This window comes from Myzus persicae, unplaced genomic scaffold (assembly GCF_001856785.1).
Source record: "Myzus persicae strain clone G006 unplaced genomic scaffold, MPER_G0061.0, whole genome shotgun sequence".
NCBI lineage: Eukaryota > Metazoa > Arthropoda > Insecta > Hemiptera > Aphididae > Myzus > Myzus persicae.
In genome coordinates, this window is record NW_019101135.1 from 308,137 (window position 1) to 329,143 (window position 21,007).

At 35.3% G+C, this 21,007-nt stretch overlaps 1 protein-coding gene across 3 annotated transcripts in view; it reads right to left on the reverse strand.

Annotated features, from left to right (window-relative positions):
- LOC111027839 (puratrophin-1-like) overlaps positions 1-21,007 on the reverse strand; it is a 172,268-nt gene that overhangs the window by 49,609 nt on the left and 101,652 nt on the right. The window lies entirely within an intron of this gene.

The window sequence follows — 21,007 nt, forward strand, 5'->3', positions numbered from 1 at the left end:
GTTAGGTACGCGACTTGATAATGGGCCGCTCAATGTCGGTTGTTTTGTTATTATGATTATTGGGTTATTTTCTTTTTTATAAAAACATTCTTTTAACGTATTTAATTATACATAATATAGGTATACGCCTATATATTATAACATCGCCACCACCATATTATCGTGAATATAATATGTGACATGTGAATATTATATACATAATATATTATGTACCTATGTATTTTACACTTTGTCGAGTAACCTACACACGATTATAACAATAATAATAACATCATATACTCGTAAGTCGATAATACATAGATCAACATAATTCTCACTGAAAGTTGAAATACATTTTTTGTCGGATGTAATAATATAATATAATATGCTAATAACGATCATGCAGCCGCGTGTTACAATAATAATAGGTGTAAACGTGTTTTTCATTACGAAACGCGATCGTTATAATTTTATGCAATTATATTATATTTATTTGCCCTTTTCGTTCGTATATACCTACCTACTTTAAAATCTAACGTTTACACGGATACCGCGGTAACGATCAAAATGTAAATCTATAAATCCAAAGCTCACTTGCGGTAACCGCGAGTTCTTATAATTGCATAAACTTTTCAATTATTGTCAAGCGCTGCACACTAAACGCCAACGAATTTATTTTCAATTATTATCCATATGTATAACGATGCGGTAACCTACATAATAGCATGTATTATTGTGGCTATTTCTTTTGCGCTCACGCACACAACCTGGGTAGGTAACCGTTACGTAAACGCGGGACGTTGATTTCCAATGTTCGTTAATTGTATCAATATAATAGGTACAGTGGTACACAGTCCGCGGTTGAATCCCATGGCGCCTGTGTGCTGCAGTAAATAAAAGCACGTATGTGTACACACGCCCCGATGCCTGTCTTCATAATATATAATATACTTGTCTGTATATACGAGAAACGTATGGTAAGTTGCCAATTATGTAATAATGTGCATAGTTACATTATTTTGGATAATCAAGACCCCAATAACAACCATATACGGAATAGTAAAAAAAAAAAAAAAAANAATCAAGACCCCAATAACAACCATATACGGAATAGAAAAAAAAAAAAAAAAAATGAACCTCCATAAAAAGTAATTTAACATCTCGGTCGGACAGGTTTAGAGAAGAATATTATGCATTTCGACATAGAAACGAACGTCATTTGTATATACTATTATACATTTTAAGCGAAAAAGAAATCTTAAAAATAATTAAAGGACCTATATATATATTATAATATATTTGATAATGTTATTTAAAATTTCGTCATAATGTAAATACATATATTATTATATTATTATTATGTCGAATTCGATTATACTGAATTATACGCGTTGTTATGAATACATTATTATTATTATGGACGGATGCATATTGATTCATATCAATATGCTGCCTCGTGAAATTGATAAGTGGCAGTTAAGGAGTAAAAAGAAATGTGGTCATAGCATTTCATTCAAATAAATACGGTTATAGGCGTAATGTATGCAAATAGGCGAGTATAATATATATAGCTGATATAATATTATGCCATTAATATATATTTTATACGATTAACGATTATCATCGTTGCATTAATAAAGTATTATAATACTATGTAGTATGATAAATACGCGCAGACATATGGCGTTTTATAGACTATATACTCGTAATTATATGTCGTTAGAAAAATAAATTTTCCATTACCATTGATAACCATCGTCGTCGTCGTCGTCGTCGTCGTCGTCGTCATCATCGCCATCGTCATAATAATAATATTATTAATATGCCGCAGACGATAAAATTATTTCAAAAGCTCTTACAGCGCCGCCGTGATTGAGTGTTTTCGTTATCCGTTCGACATGTCAATGTAGGCAAGTATATAATAATATAGAATGTCCACGATTCAATAGGTATATAAACAACCGACATGGCAGTACATATCTTATATATATATATTGTACGTAATAAGTAATAACATTCAGGAAATCACGTGCGTACGAGATAAACCGCGTCACACAGTTTATCCTCATCTCTGTACATATAATAATAATACGGGTACAATCTTATACATATGTATTTATATATATATATAAGTGGGTATTTAAATATTATGTTGACTTTAGAAAACGCCCAGGATGACGGATATTTTCCTTTGGCGAGTCGGTATAACAGTACTTTTGACATTTATGGTGAAAAAGAGGGTTACTCTATACGCGCGAGGAGAGGCTTGTCATATTTTCAATATTTAAACTATACCTATACCTCGGTGCGAGTGTGTTTAAAGATTGATAACACTCGAACAACCCGAGGACATACATTTCTCGCTGTAGGTATGCAGTATATAAACATATAATATATATTATATATATGCGTACAACGGCTACTATATATATATATACAGATGACGTATTATGTTATATATACACCTACAGCCCTATTAAATATGCGTATATATATATATATAAGTACAAGTTGACACGGCCGGACACGCATTATATATTATATCCGCCGAAAGCGGCCGATAGTCCGTTTTTATCGCTCACTCGGATCACCGCGAGGAAATCATGGTTTCGGGCGCGATACCATCGATATGGGTAACTCTATATTCTGTACTGTGGGATTTTTGAAACTCCGATACATTAATCTACACATTCTTCTCGGACTATGGTGTAAATAAATCCGTCTCGTTGCTTTCGATCTGTGCCATGTAGTGACAACGTGCAGCGGCGACCGTCGATTAATTTATACTATTACAACGAAAACCGAGTGGTGCAACATGGTCGGAAATGAGTGCATTATTCACTATTTGTAAACGAGGATTGTATTGGATTTTACTCGAACACGGAGACACGTAATATAATAATAAAATAATATTATATAATATAATATAATATAAAAACGCCGAACTCTCTGCCGAAAGAGCATTGTACACACTAAACACACACACACACACACACACACACACACACACACACACACACACACACACACACACACACACACACAAATACTCACAAAGAGGTCTTTTATTCCTCTCGAATCTTGTTTCAAAGATTCTCATCAGTCACGTCGCTTCCAATTCTCATGGGGGTTATGTCTGACACACCCTTTATTACACAGACGGGTTCCGACTTCCCGTCGCCGCCGCCCGGACATCTCGGCGCGTTAACCGCGCTCGAACACAATATAATATATGAGGTTCTCACTTTTCCCTACCCTTCCTCTCACACACGATCACTCTCTTTTTTTTGCCCCCTGCCTTCCTGACCTTCGGCCGCAGCAGTGGGAGTTCTGGCGTTTGATGTATTGTACACAGAAATCGTGGAACGTATAGAAAAACGTAACGCGTGTAGACGAGTTAAATAATATACGGTAATAACATGACGCGGTACGCGCGTATCTGTCGATTTTTTCAGAAAAAATTAATTCTTTCCGGAGAGGCGGTCAAACAACGAGCTGCAGCGTAAAGAAAGTGTAGGAGTATCGTGGAATTCGTATTATGCGTGCATATACAGATGACTATTATACTAACCTGCAGTTCGGTAGTCGTGGACCTGCGTATAAGATTGTTGTGCCGACGGCTAGTCGAGAAACGGCGCGTAATACGTTCTTCCGAGCTCACGCTCTGCGCTTATTCCTGTACCCGGAGCGCGACGGTGGGTAGGTAATTTACGTTTTACGACTTTAGGGCAGCTATACAAATGCGCGCGTGTGTGTATACGAGTGAAAAAACATATTATACCGACAATGGCGACAAACGAAATAGGAACCGATCGAGCACTATACAATAATAATAATAATATAATAACATAATGTGCATATTATATTATACAAATGTATATGTATACATATGCGAACGAAACCAGGCCAAGGCGGCAACTCCATGTACAGCAGCAGCGAAGAGCTAATAGAAAAGATAATGAGCTTATGGGAGGCGCATATGCCACTATATGTATATGTGTGGACACAATATAAGCCGGGTCTATATATATATATATCACACTTTTATATACCTACTTTACGCGGGGCAGGATCGATATGGAAACATCTATAACGCGTGCAATAATATATATTACCTATAGTGGCTATATAGTGTGTTATTACTGCGAGCGCACACAATGACGACGCCCGGGGACAAGTGTTTTCAATTTCACAGGTGACGATTTAAAAAGAAGAGAAAAATGTGCGCCGCCAAGGTCAAACCGGGATAAAAAATATTCGCCGGATACAATCTATCGTACATTGTACATATATATATATATAATATATATATATATACGTCTTGTACCTACACCCATATACAACTTGTAATCATAATAATAATATACACTCTGGTACATATATAGAGTCTCACATATATATATACACATTTATAATTCGTGTACCTGTATAATATATAATAATATAACGGCAGACGTGAGGTGCGAATAAGCGATCTTAGTCCTCTATATACATGCGAATCGCGCACAAATCCTTAATTAGGCCCCGACCGTGTTCAAACGAATACAACTGTCGACGACGAGCGAATAGTACCCAAGTATATATATATATATATATATGCATTCACGTGTGTTAAAGTGACTTTTATATTATATCGTTGTTGTCTCTGCGCGTATGCGGTTTGCGAGCCTGCAATATTGCATAATAATAACATATAATCGCATACCTCGTGCCCAATACTGTCTACCGTTTCACGCCCATCACGACATATTCGCTGCAATCCGCGAGCCGCGGCTCGTGCGATAGAATATAAAAACAAAACGAAACACGTGAAAAAATCACAGCACCAGTTCTTTAAATGCTTTCCCCAGCGGTGTACCCCTTGTACAAGTACCTATACCTATAAATACGATATAGCGTCGCATATACATACCACATACATAATATAATTGTACCTATATATCGGTACAGCGCGGGCTACACGACATTGTGCGTCGATCTGTCGTACATATTTATACTTGTTACAATAAAATAGTATTATACCAATCAGCACTCTCACAGAAAACGTCCCGACCGCAGTACCAGGGTATAGTATATTGTAATGCACGCGGCGGCCTATATACAATAGGCGGCACTCGCCTGGCGATTTCGACCATTCTGACGACCGGTGAAATCACCTTTTGCTCCACTAGCTAATACCAGCGCTGAGCGTGGGGAAGAAAATCCTGTAATACCATATAGTACGTATATATATATATATACCTTCCGCGACGACGTTACGAAATATACGCCACGATGTTTTGTTTCCCTCTCACTCACTCTACCATTCTATCCCATTCTCTCCTCTCCCTCTCTGTCTGCGCTGTCGCAAACCACCGCTTTTGTTTTGTAATTTTCGCAACGTCTACAATCGTTGGCAAGGGATACGAGATTAGGAGGTGCCGATTGCGCCCCGAGGGTTTTGCAATTGCACTTCCGGCACGTGTGGGAAAACGCAATTTCAGTGTTTGTCGTATTATATTATTATAACTTCTCGTAAAACTCTGTGCGCGTATATTGCGGCCCACGACAAACAATAATAAAATGAACGAATGACCATTTACACGCCTTGTACATTATATTATTTATACGCCACTGCAGTGACGTAAATAATTTATTAGTCGCTTTGACGCGAGTTTTACCGCTTTTAGTGGTAAAAAATATATATATTTATTATATATATATATATATATATAACTTCACGGTATACGTCGCTGTGGTCACACAATGACTTTCTTTCGTTTCCCGATGATGATGAACAGGTGTTATTGAAATCATCGTTTTCCGGTTTACGTCTCGCGGACGATGTACAAACACAATATACAAAATAAAAACACCTGTATTCATAGGCGCGTTACGGACAAAAAAAAATATTTTAGGTCGTTTCCCCGAGAATATTGTACCTACGCATCCTCTATACCTAGGTATAAATATCCATACAAACCAAAGTACAATTATAAATATTATTTCGTGTGCGTGTTGGTTATATTACTGCAAACGCTATTACGATTTTAATGGATACATTAATATTCCAACAGCCCGTTAGAGCAGAAAAAAGTATAAGTACGCACTTATTAGCAAGCATATTATTATGTGCATAATATTAAGTTAGTAAAATATGTGATATTAAGTTGTGTTTGAAGCTGGTTTAGTCGAAAATCGCAACGAATAATAATTACATAATAATAACACGAGAATTATGCGCAGTAGCACATTCGGTTCATGATTGTAATCTAGTATTCATATGCACTTGCGAAAACTATTTCAAGGAGGAGTTTTTGTTCTGTAACTATATACGAGTACATTATAATATATTCATATATTTGAAAACGCAATTCAACGAGTTTTGAATTAAACATATTAAACTCAAGAAAATTAAAAGTTATTAAACTGAAAAAAACTCTAAATAATGAATAATGAGATTGAAATATTATTTACATTTAATAATATACGTAGGTAGGTTCAAAGATTGTATTTTGCGATTAAAACACGCTTGTAGTGTAGTACAAAAAAGTTTTGATAGGTAGGTAAACCGTGTTCGTCCGCTACATTTCGATCGTTATCCTCGCTCGCCGTACATCGATGGTACATAATATTATGTTTGTTTTGGTATTATGAAATTGATTCTACAACATTATAGGTACTATACATTTTTACACGCATAATTTAGAGAGAAAAACAATAATAATATATAATACCTAAATAGTAGGTGTGTTGTTGCAAGACAAATAGAAATCGGCACAACGACGGTAAACTGTTGGCCAAACTGTACCGTGCTCAGAGGCTATACTTACAAAAAAAAGTATTTTAATATGATTCGTATGATATCTTCTGAAATATATCTCATCACTGTGAGACAAAATAGGAAATTATAAAAGTCAGTGCGTTTCGACCGCCGTGGCCAAATTAATCGCGACGACTATATGAGGTACACGGCGATTCGATTAAAAATTACTAACGACGGCGCTAGAGTATGTGTGTGTATAAGATGATATTATAATATATAAATATAAATATAATGTTATATGCACGGTGAGCGATAGGGGAAGTATGGGCTGAGGGTCGAGGAAGGATTCCACGCGAAAGTCTTTGATCGATGATTGACCTCCACGGCGTAGTAACAATAATAACAACAATAATGAAAACAAAGTAAGAAAAAAAACGGTATACTCGAGTATACATATATACATACGCGAGTATATACCGTACAGAGTACATATACCATTATTATTATTATATTTTCGAGTAAAAGTAAACTGTGTACGCATCCGGTAAGGCACATGCCCGCTATCCGCGGCCCGTCCGATCTTTTATATATATTATTTCGATTTCGAGAAAGCAAAGAGTCTTATTTCATTTTTTTTTTCGCGTCAAATCTCATTCACGTTCGTGAACGACCAGACTAGATTTATAACAGAACATATTATTCCAGTGCCCTAGCCGCTGGCACATGTCCATGTTTGGCGTCCGTATATTACCCGTTATAATGTACACACGAGCGAGCGAGCGAGCCGTCGTTGTTATTGTTGGCCGCCGCCGCCGTCGCCGGTGTGATGGTTGCGGTTTTAGTGGCGACGACGAATTTATGGCAACAGACGGCCGCCGTATATTTGTATATCGTATACGTATTGCACTTCCTCAGTTCTCGTGATGAGAGCGTGTGTATTTTTGAACTTTGACTTTCGTCAGGGGTGACGTGCATCAAATCTGAAGTCCCGACGAAGCTGCAGTACAGAGAGACATGGCGGGCGAAAAGGACACGGCGGCCAGGTCGTGCCGGTAGCAGAGTGGTGGGGCGAAGGAAAAACAAGGAGACGTCGACCACCTCGGCGGCGTTAAAAAGGACTGCTGCGGGAAAGGCTGCTGCCGAGAGACTGGGCGAGGGGATTCCGGCGCCGTACGATATGAGGGATGAAAATCCGCCGACTCGTCGAGTTATGGGCACGAGCCTTTATATAGGTGCACCGCAGCGGTGCAATAGCCGATGACTAATATTATTATTATCATTGTTACGGAAAGCGACATCGCGAGATCGTAGAAATAACAGTACAAGTATTATGATGCGAATTGATGGGACTGCAGTTTGCGTTTGCTGTGATAGATTTCGCGATAATGGCATAATAATTACAAGACGAGTATATTTTGCAGTGGACACGCGCTTCTGCAGAAACTGGTCGGATTTAAGTGGTGGTGCTCGGAATTGGCTTCCGCTGATCGTATAAAATTATATATGATTAGGTATTGCCGTTACAGACTCCGCATGAAAGTAAAACTACCAAGAGAAGGGCGTGTGGTATGTACCTACATAGAAATCCGAAAATCGACGATTGAAGTATATATAGCAGCTTTGTATGTTATAAGGAGGTATTACTGAGGTACATGCCATTTAAGGGATTCTCGTCGTTTAATCGTCATAAGGTCATTTATATATGTATAGGTACGATAATTGCAATTATAGCTTATTGTATTCATAAGAAGTGTTCATTATTCTATATTTTTATTTTAGTGAAGTAACTACAGCCGTACTCGGATAACATACACCTATTATAAAATATGACCTACTCGGCTGAAAACCTGGTCACATACCCTTGCCATTAGGATTTTTCGAACCATACACCACAATTTATTATTATTTATTTTTTAGTATACACTGCAATTTATCATGAATATATATAGCGTACTTAGTAAATATTACTCCATGAATTAAACAGCTATAGTGTGTATCTGTCGTCCATCTTTGTTACTACTACCTATCTTGGAACCGATTTACCGCTTACTGAATAATGGCCTGGTTGTACTGAATAAAATAAATGTTATTATTGAACATATTTCAAATTTAAATGATCGAAGTCTATTATTTAGAGCAACTGGTCCATATACCTTGAAAACGAACGAGCGCAACTGGTCAATATTCGACCTTAAGTCCTTAAAAATGTTCTGAGCGCAATAAATTGTATACGAAAAGATAATTTTAAGCGCAATTCGTAAGCTCCGTTGCGCCGCGATAGCCTTACGATAAACAGGATTTCAGTGTGCATATTATTTTAATACGAAAATCATACCATTACACATTGAGAGAGCAGCTGAAATCCTAAAACTACATAGGTTGTAGGTACGTACAACTGCGTTTGAACACGCCATAGCTCGCATTGCGCGCGGTGGCACTTTCCGAGTAGGCGATTATTTATCGACGATAAGAGCGTTACGCGACCGCTCGCAAATAATAACATAATAACATAATAATAATATTACAATAACGTGTTTTGAACAACATACTTATACTATATTATATTATACATTCACACGGTATAATATGCGAGTATACGAAGAGGCACACGAAGTCAACGGCAGTCGTCGCGCGAGCACCCGTCAATCATCGCCGACGAGTGTACAATAATATAATATAATAATAATATCATAAGTAGGTATTATACACTATACTATACTATACTATACTCGTGCAATGTTACGAAATGTGTTTTGCTGAAAACAATCCGTTTGCATATTATTATTATTATAGAAATCCACGAGTGTGTCTTCGAGTACCCCGCACGCACTAATAATATTAAGAATAATGGTTAATAATGAAAATCGAACAATCGCATATTATTTCGTGAGCCTTGTTTACGTCACTTTGAAAACGACAAATAGGTAGTCGTGGAGCGGCGTTTGTGTCTGAACGAGTTTCAGATTTCATGCGGCCGAGAAGTAGGTACGTCACATAATATGATATTGTATTGGTACACATAGGTACCGGTATTATACCGGCGAGGCGGTTACGCACAATCGGTGGGTTTTTGTTATTCGAATCTTGCAGCAATAATATCTTGCACCGCCGCAGAAAACAAGTTGAAATTCGGTGGCTTTTCTCGGAACCAGACGATTGCAGCTGCAGCTGCGTTATAATTTATTTCGGAAAGAGAGAAAACCATATAATATTATTAACAGCCGACACTGAATTTGTCTGTATTTGTGTGTATTTTATTTTTTTTTATTTTTCTTTTATACGCGTTCCGCGGTTAACAATAATATTATTATATTGCAACGTCGTCTTTCTGTGTGTTCGCGGTGCTGCGTGTGTGGCGTTAAAACGAAGATTTTTATTGATCGTTCGAAAAACCAAACGAACGGAGTGCATCGCACTCACAATCGCGCGGACCGCGTATATCGATCGTATCGTTTGCTCTCGAGTTCTCGGAACCGAAAAAAATGCATCAAATAATAATATATGTTTACGAGACGAGGCGGGGTACGCATACGGATACAAAAGGATGACTGCGTTTGCAAATTCGTTCACAGCCGACTTCGACCACTACACGACCGCGATGTTCAATATCATAACAATAAGTCCATACTATTCGACGAGCTGCATTTTTTAATATTATATAACGTATCGTCCCACAGACGTAACATTACAACTGTTATTGCTCTTGCGCACTCGGAATACAAGCGATGCACAAATTCACAATGCTCGTTGTGGTGTATACGATTACGCACGCGGCTGTGTATTGTTATTATTTATTATTTTATTATTATTGTAATGTCGCGTGTGACCCGAACGGTCTCATGAATGACGTGTCTTGTGTATTTTCGATCCCGGAAACAGCCAGAGATGGTTTTTCGGTTATCGCAGTGACATGGTAATAATATGTACATATCATTATAATAATTATTGTCTGTCCAAAATTAAAGAAACTTTTTACACGTCTCTTCCGACCGCATTCGTCGACGCTGCCGTTGTACAATACCCAATCGAGAACGACATTATTATAATGTTGTGATTTGTGTACACGGCGCATATTTCATTTCCATCCGCTTTCGTAAATATTGACCGTTTAAAGCTGAATATCGCGGCCTAACGCGGGCCACGTTTACCATATAATTTGGCACATAATCGCATAATGGCCGTGAAGCACAGCCCATTTTGGGTATTTACATACTATTATCTTAAACCTATAATTCACCAATAACGTATACACATTTATCACCGGAGAGAGAGAAATGCCGTTTTCAAGACCCCCGGAGACCTTTAGCGGCGCACGTTGACCTTTAGCCACCAGGAAAAGGTGAACGTGGCGGGCTGCACAGACGATAGGGGCACCGGGTTACTCGGATACACAGAGTAGGTACGTACGTAAGTGCGCAGTGTTTGCGTGTGTGTGTATATTTGCATGTGTTTGTGTGTGTGTATGTGTGTGCACAAATGGCTATGGGTACGCGCGTAACCCACGGACCAAAGACCACCACAAATTAGAATATGTAAACGTGACCAAACCATGCAAATGTCGTCGTCGTCGTCGTATCCTTCGTTAAATTCAATATTGTTTGTGTGTTCCGAGTGGTACGAAATAATAATAATATTGTACATTGTGTGTCTACCATTGCGTAAAGAACGCGACACGCACACATCGGTCGCTCGTTACTATAGGTACCAATATATATATATATATTATGATATTATATGCATGTAGTTTTTATTCTTTTTTTGATTTTTTTACATCCTCTGTCTGAAATTAAAATTATTTAATTCGTCTTTCGTTTATACGGAGTACGTGATAAAATATACATATAAACGCTGTACATTATACATAAGTGTACACACGTATAGGTATATTATAATAGCATATTATTCAAACCACACGACGGAAACTATATTCTTATTTCATTTTGTATAAAACGATATACAATGGAATATAAATCTAAGTTTGTGTGTATGATGATAAATCTCAGAAATAAAAAAAAATAAAAATTTGTACATCCTCAATCTCAAAGACAGAAAACCGCACCGCAACACATAAGCTCATAAATATATATGTATATGTGTAAGCTGTAATGTTAATGTCACAATTTTTAATGTATGGTAACAAATATATTTATAATATGTTAAGCAATCAGTAATGAAAAATCTAGTTTTGAAATTTTACAAAAAAAGGTATTTATTCAAAAAATAAAAACGTTATTTCAATAAAAATTAACTGTTTTAATGAATGAAACCCTTACCAATGTAATTGAAGAATACATTGTGAACATTTAATTCTTAAATAGTTACTACTTGTGTTGAAATTTAATTTTTATAAAATATCAATAGTATTATATAATCGAACAAATAAAACATGTAACATACAACGATTAGACATTAAAAAAAATCAATTGTTCTTTATTTGTTATGATCAAAATTTTTGTCTACCAATTATTATAAAATACTATTTAGCAAATTTAAACACAACATTTAGTTAAATATTATAATCATACCTTGTATGATATTTTATTATTATACGTCATGTCGACTCTAATAATTTATAATTAATGTGTAGATGATTAAGTCGAGGGCAAACAGAACGTGGTAAATACAAAAGAGTAACAAAAAATATATTGAATTTCAAATATACTTAAAAAAACATACAAATTTTGTAAATTAGGTAACAAAAAATGATACATAATATTTTTTAAAGTATTTCTATTGCAGCAGTCGCGGTTATAATATATACATATTTTCTATGCATTTCCTACGCGAAATGTTTTTGTTTAGAGATGATAAATAACCTACGTGTACATGTGTGTGTGTGTGTGTGTGTGTGTGTGTGTGTGTGTGTGTGTGTGAGATTGTATCAGGACTTATATACATACAACAACAACAACAGTATATATTATTATTATGACCACAGGGTATTTACTTTTAGTCGCGCGACAATAACGCCACGGTGGCGCCCAGCTGTTTTTTAGTTTTTTTTTTTCTCGGCCGAAGGTGCACATAATATATATTATTATGTATAAAAATACAGCATAGGTATAAAGCGCATAATATATAGGAAGACAGTGTACCGCGGGATACTCGCTGCGGCAGGATGGTCGACAAAAGGACGTCGTCGTCCTTATTACAGCCTCGGTGTCCCGCGATCGGGTATTATTATATAACTATTGTTCGAATTCCGACCCACGCCGCGTCCTGCACACTAACCTGCACGGCTACGACTGCCCCTCTCGATTTGACGTTCACCTATCCTCTTTCCAAACACACAATAATACCATATAATTTATATTGTACACTTAATCAAGGAATACAATGTTCGGAAACGTGAGATACAGTTACTCGAGGTGCACCGGCGCAGCGATAACACGAGAGAGAGTGGTGTGTGTGTGTTTGTTATTTTCGGTGTATATTTGACTTAACATATTACGCATAGTATGACGTGTTCCACGACAGCGCTCTACAATAAACGTCGAGACGCGGTTGACATTCGGAATCGAATGAAATATTTTACGATGACATCGTCGTATCGCATGTGTGTTATGTGTTTATGATATAGAGTCTCACTAAAACTCGTTTTCTTCGTTCGAATTTACATATGGTATAATGCTGCATACGCCTTATAGTGCGCCATCGAAGAAATCTCTTGGACGATCAAAGACGCCGAAATATGACACTACATAAAATAATAATTATACATATAGTTACGATGATATAGTGTATATAGGTTCAAAACGAGACCTAAGACACGTGACATAGTCAAATCACCAACGGTAAACGTGTTCGTGGATCTTTTTTTTTTTTGGTTTCGACCATTTATCCTCTGTATCGTTTTCACCGATTTCGTAACACGAGTAACTAACGACGTGTAAGAATATCCAATGACTCTTAACGACTCGCATGAATGGTTGAAATAAATCCGAAAAATTAAAGTGAATGTGGGTGGGTGTGTGTGTGTGTGTGTGTGTGTGTGCATGTGTATTCCCGGGTCCTTGAAATTACTATTTTAAAATACTGGGGGGTACTCGACACACAGAGCAAGTATAAATCCCAGGTGATTATATTATTTATATCAATGGGAAAACTGTAATGCAAGATGCATTTAAATTGCATATACGGAACGCCGTTGGATAAATTAAATAATAACAATAAATTTCATTACGTTTTCACGCTAACATTAGAACGTTATTTTTATTAAATGGATGAAATTAAACACATTGATGTAATCGATACCATCATTTCAAAACTAGACAATAAGTATTATTCTTGTTAGTCAGGATATTTTTTGGTGTGCAATTTCTTACTTTTTTCTCTAAATACCGTACTATTAATACTTATTATATTGTTACATAACCTACATTGCTATATTACATGTATAAGCAAGACTTTCAGTACCTAACCACTTATTAGAACAATGGGAATTGATATCAAATGACTTAAAATATGTGAGGATTTAAAGATTTTGTTAAAAAAATATTGTCGTTTTTAATTTTCTTAAATGTTAGACATACATATATGGACAATAGTGACCAAACATACGTTAAAAAATAATTAAATTAAATTAACGAGCACTATTATTGTTCGTGAATCGTATATATCTTGCCATGACAAGGTAATAACAAGAAGAAACCCTGCAATACGAACCTATTTTACGCCAAATGGTTTCTACTCAAATATATGGTAGTGAAGTGTAATAAATAATAATATAATAGTAATATCATATTATATGCGGTCGTTAGTTCAGACAAATATTGTCTAAATACGAATATACTTTCTAACAAACACCAATATATATAATAACGAACCTCACCCCTTGCCCATATTTAACATTTTTCTACTATAAATGTGTATTATATATATATTTTATACACTATTAATTCGGATTTCTATTTAGCATCGGATGATAGTCTCGCACAAAGGTCCTCCGCCGACAATACTGTTTCTCCACCAGAAGGTAAAAAGATCTCGTATCTATACTTCGGGTTTAGCGTAAGGTCAAGCGAAGGTTTCTCTATGTACGAGCACACGCCGCCATTGTGCAGCTCGGTGGAATAACACTGCAACGTTATAATGTGTATACGACGGTTGTTTTTCCATTGGACGTATTATTATTACTATAGACGCGGAACTTTATATATATAAGTATATTTATACTACACATCTGCTGCTCTGCAGAATTCGCGACGGATAATATGACGTATGAGTAGGTACATATAACATTAATATTATTGTTATTTGTTTACAAAATATCGATAGAAATAAAATGTACAACATGTTTATATTTTTACCGCATCGCATTCTAAATATTTATATTTCGCAAATATAGTTTTTCTGTAACGTATCACAACCGAACGTCGGATGTATTATAATCTCGTTATATGTAATTATTAATACCCGGTATTAAAAGTATCACGCGGAGGAGAATATCAAAAGTGCCAGACGTTAAGTGCGCGTCATAATTTATATCGGCCGATTAAAAGCGAAACAAACCGACGACGACGACGACGATGGTATATACCTGGTTCACTTTTACCCGAACACACTCAAGGCTGCTATTTACTATGATATGGGACTATGCTATATATTATTATATTTTATATACCGTATACTGCTGCGGCTGCGATATATATGGTCGTGTGTGTATATATACCACACAGTGTACCTGCCTACATATTAATAATATATTATGTACACACTAAACTCGGAAACATAAATTTTACATTTACGCATTTATCTTTTTTTTTTCGCCTAGGTCGGTCCAGAGAAACTTTGCGAAGAGATTTATGTACCGAAATTTTCGTTCCGTCCAAGTACGTATCATGCGGTGTTCCGAGGTGAAAACAAATTTTGCACGCGTTCCGCGTCATATAATACAGGTATAGATGGGCATATGTATATGTGTATATTATACGAATACGAATGATCCGTAGAAAGGTTATAAAAAATAAACTGTCAGTAAAACAACTGCTCGACACGTTGTAATTAGACAACTCAACAAGTACCTGCAATGCGTGAAATAATAATATGCATTAATATATTACTATCGTAAATATAATATTAATATGATACAGCCGACAATTTGATTTCAACAATATAATCCACGTGTCAGCTATCATCTGTCCTATCTTTGTATAATATTTTATATTATCAACTGGACAAGCCCAAAAGTACAAGTTACATACTTTAATGTGTATTTGTCGATTACGGACGAATATCACTGTAGAAGGACGAAATATCGTCATACTATAACGGTCATAATTTTATTCTTTTGGTGTCTACCTAATAACCCATAATATGTTAACCGATTACAACACTATATTTTAAATTGTTGTTGAACACATAATATAAGGACTAAATATAAATACATAAACGACTGACATTTAAACGTATATAATTTATACTTAACTATGCGCATATCTCGTATCCTTATGTATATACACGTGTGTATATAAATGTAGGTAGGTAGGTATGCGTCAAGACCTATGTAGTAGATAATTTATGTAAATGCCGAGTAAATTCTATTCATACGAAATTCAAAAAAACCTATATACCTACATAGGTATAATAATAAAAGTGTGCATTATATTTTATTATTTTAAATATTTTCCAGACTTTCATGAGAATTTCTGCGCGTGGTAGGATTTTAACATTTACGTATATAAATATACAGGTAAGTATCTATACTATATACATAATTATAAGTAAACATAGGTATACATATATATAATATTCATATAAATAAATATATAATATAATATGATTTGAGTAACATTGGTCAGGTATATAGTCGGATTCGAAACGCATGTTACGTTCAAAGTCAAGAGAAAGCAAAATTGTCATTTTTAATTTCCGATCGAGTTATTATTTTTTTTATCTGATAATATCGATTTCCAAGGACCTTGGGGGTGCGAACTTCATGGCGCACTTGATTAGAAAACGCGTCGCATGTATAATATATTAATATACAGGTATATGCGTATATTATTGATTATAAACTCCGATGGTAGTGATTATGATGCATTGGATATTCGGCGGGCGGACCATCGAAATCGACGAGACCAGCAGATCAATTATTATTAGTACCTATGGAATATATCACGCAAAATTAATCACGGGGCAACTTGCCATTTAATTGACCAAATACGGGCGTGTCCGATCACGCCCGAACTGCCGTATTAACGAAGTGCATATAGTTTTTCACCGTATAATAATAATAATACCAATAACTAATAACTATAATAACATACAATATTGTATATGCGTATCGGGTGGTCAACGATGGCGGGACGAGTTTTCCAAAAACGTTCAAGCTGTATTACGGTTTTAAAAATGTAATTAGAAAACACAAAGAAAACAAAACCTACGCCTGCATAATAAATGCTTATAAATTATAACATTATACACTATACGCGTACACCACCCATGGCCAAACGAAGAGCTGTGCAGTTTTATGTGCAGTTTGTATTATAATATAGCATGTAATTTATAATTACACTACTCGTTTGTGACATTCGTTCGTTTGATTTACTATATCCGACATAATATTATCGAGATTGTTGCATATATGAGAGTATACAGAGTTTGTATTAAAACTTGCCAGTGTATATATTATGTATGGTCGGAAATTGCAGTGTATGAGTCGCGAAAAAAAAGTTTTTGGCTATGATTTATCAACTGTAATTGCACATCGTTTTAACAACGACTTTCTTATACAATGGTAACTGTAGAAATATAATATATAATTCCTATTATGTTATCTACCTATATGACGATTAAATAATAGTAATATTTCCTACACACGATCGCCAATTTTAGACTCGCATATAGATACATAATAAAGTATAATAATCTGTTATTATTTATCGTACATTTTGAATTAGAAAGATTTAATTATTTGTTCCGAAATCGGATCTCTAAAGATAAAAACGATTAATTTTTTAGAGTTGATGTCTGTGATTGATGATCGCCATCAATACAATGTACATGCGTAATAATATGTATTCTGATTGTTGTATAATATATTGTACACATATCGCGCGTTGTTTAAACATAAAATATTTTCTTCCACACGAAAGGTTTCAAATATGTGTACGGATAGGGTCGAACCCTATTGTTAGAAAAACGAGACTCACCCTATATAACATATGATAAATATTACGGCCATTTTCCTCCATAAATGGAATAGGGTATCCGTGCTCTGTTCATTTTCCTCCGAAAAAAAAATACGGACCATTTTCCTCTATTATCATTGTTGCCCTCTTATTTATTTATTAAAAGTAAGGCCGAATTATTGATTTGGAATTTGAATACTTATAATTTTCTAGGCACGAATATCGTTCTATATACATTAACATTAACTATGAAATATATTTAAATCAAAAATCATTGCAGTGCGATAAAATAAAATTAAGTAAAATATAAATTGTTTATAATGATTAATAACTTCAAAACAAAATATACTTCATATACAAAATGAAATCAATTTTTAACTACTCATATACGTCATAAGAATATAATCCAAATGATTTGCGCCATAATTTGATGCATAATAATTTAAATGAAAAAAAATAATTTTGATATTCAAAAATTAAACATACGGAGGAAAACGCTTCATTTTTGGAGCAATACCCAATATCGTGGTCTTCCTCAATAGTGCAGCTCTTGAGTGGTGAAAAAAGTCATTCCGGGTACTCTCGGACGTTTTTCGTATAGAAAAGTCGGTAAGGTTCAACGCTATACAGACGTCCTGTATATAGTAGGACGCTTATTAGTACCTATATATGTGTGATCGTAAGTGTGTTAGTTGTGTGTGTGTGCGTGTGTGTGTGTGTGTGTGTGTATGTGTGCATAATATATAATATACTGTTGTACACGTTGGGTCAAGTATATTATCGTCGTTGATTGTAAACAGTACCTATATATTATACACATATACGACTGATGCGGTGCTGTAGCGCTCGACTTGATTTCACTCTCGTCCGACCGCGGCGGCGGCAAAGCGCAGTGTAATTCGTCCAAGACAAATTACACGCGAACGGTACATTATAATATAGTGTGTTTACGGTCTCATACGTGAACACGAAATCCGTCATCGTGAGGCTTCAAAAAACACGAACGTTTAGCACAGCCGTATACAATTCCTATGTATAATATTATAATATTACACTGCTTGCCTATGGAGGCGGCCGAACGAATACACCTCTATATGCACATGCTACGTATATATTCTCTCGGCATTTTCACTTTTTGCATCATATATAGGTGTACACCGCGTTGCGGGTTAGCACATGTGCCGCGCCGATATAAGCTCTGCACGCGTGTATACGTGTGTGTTCGGGTTTTATTTTTCTCCCCGCAAAAACAGTTACTCGCATTTTCTAATCCAAAACACATTATTACGTCGGCGTCAGCGCGAGTCGTTCGTATTTATTATTATTATTATTATTATTATTATTATCATTACGGCCGCGTGGCCGTGCGGCACAGACGAATTATGTACAAAGCACGATACGTCAAGTTCTTTTTCCATTCCCCCAAAAATCAAACAAAACCGAAACGAAATCCGACTATAGTATAATATACATATATATACTTACGCGGCGGCGCTATACCTGATTTTTGAATATTGCGACACTTTTGACGGGCTACTAAATTTGCAGTCCGCCGGCGGAAATACGACTGTCTGCTGCAGTAGGTATACACTTTATAATATTATTATACGTGGATATTGTAATAGCATATAATTATCGGTTTCACTTAAAATAAAAAAATAAAATAGGTGTAAAGTTTTTTTTTTTTATGTGGTCGTCCGACGTTCGGCGTAATTTTACGACAAGATTTGAAGAAATAAAAAACGAGAAACGTTCATTTTATAAACATAAAAAAACCTATCAAAATGAAATTTAGATAAGCCGGACTTGTAATTCGAGATAGTGTTACTACATTTAAATAACGACTACATTATCATACCGCCTATATACCTATACCTAATATATTATGTATACACGTCGCAGTTTATATAGAATTATAAATACGCGTTTAACATTTTTTCCATACCATCGAAAATATTGTATTGCAGAAATGTATTTGAGTGGGAATACGTTTGGGCCGAAAGGATACAACAAAGCAAAATCGTAACCCGTTTGAACCATCGCTAATTTTGTTGGCATTTGAGTTTGACACCTGTTGTCTTTAGAAACACATATAGATACATTATAAAAAAAAAAATTTGTACAGCGGTTTTACTGGAATCTAAAGGTCGAATGTATATATTATAGTCCAAGATTGTATAAAGAAAAATAAGTTTTTATCACGGTATAACTCTGACACAAGACACGTAATTCACATTCATTATTAGAAACGCATAATCGTAAACAAAATTAGTTGCAACCGATAATGTAAACAAATAAATACTGCAGTCTCTACAAAATCGATATTTATATTATTCTATTGATTGAAAAAACATAATATATTATTAGTATCTGTTATTTTAGTTAAAACATTGGCGGCATAATTCAAAAGCTCAATAATTTCAAAACGTTTCCAAAATCATTTCGGCTTATTGATAACAATAACTAAAACCACGACCATTGAGGAGTAGTAGTGTTCACACAGATCCTCCTCTGCTGTCGGTTCAAACGGAAAAAAAAAAAAAAACTAAAACCTCGACACATTAAAAACAAACTCTTATTAAATAAAAAACATATTTTTTACAATAATATTATACCTTTAAAAGTAATATTATTATAATGCAGTTTCAAAAAGCTCACAACACAACATCATTATATTATCTTATGAGTTTAATTACCACTTTTAATCCCATCCCTCTCATAGACGTGTGTTTTTTTTTATACATATTACTATAATAGTGTTGTTAATCGAATATTTTAGTAACTAATTTGTTCGCGTGAAATCGCGTGAAAAAAGCACTTATCTTATTCAATGTGTGATTGTATGTGTGTGTATGTGTGTGTGTGTGTGTGTGTGTGTGTGTGTGTGTGTGTGTGTGTGTGTGTGTGTGTATGTTCTCTTTTTAATACGTTTCATTAAATATCATGGCATCGAAACTCAGACATCGCAAGGAAAGGATTTTCACCAGCCGCACACGTCATATTTTAGTTGTGTCTCGTCTGCATGCCATGTAGAGCGCTGTTTTTGGAAACCAAATTATTATTTTTTTATAGGAATTAGAATGTTCAGTTTTATTTGTTTCGACTTATACTAACTTGTCTGAGAGAAAAAAAAGTGATATTTGATATCCGA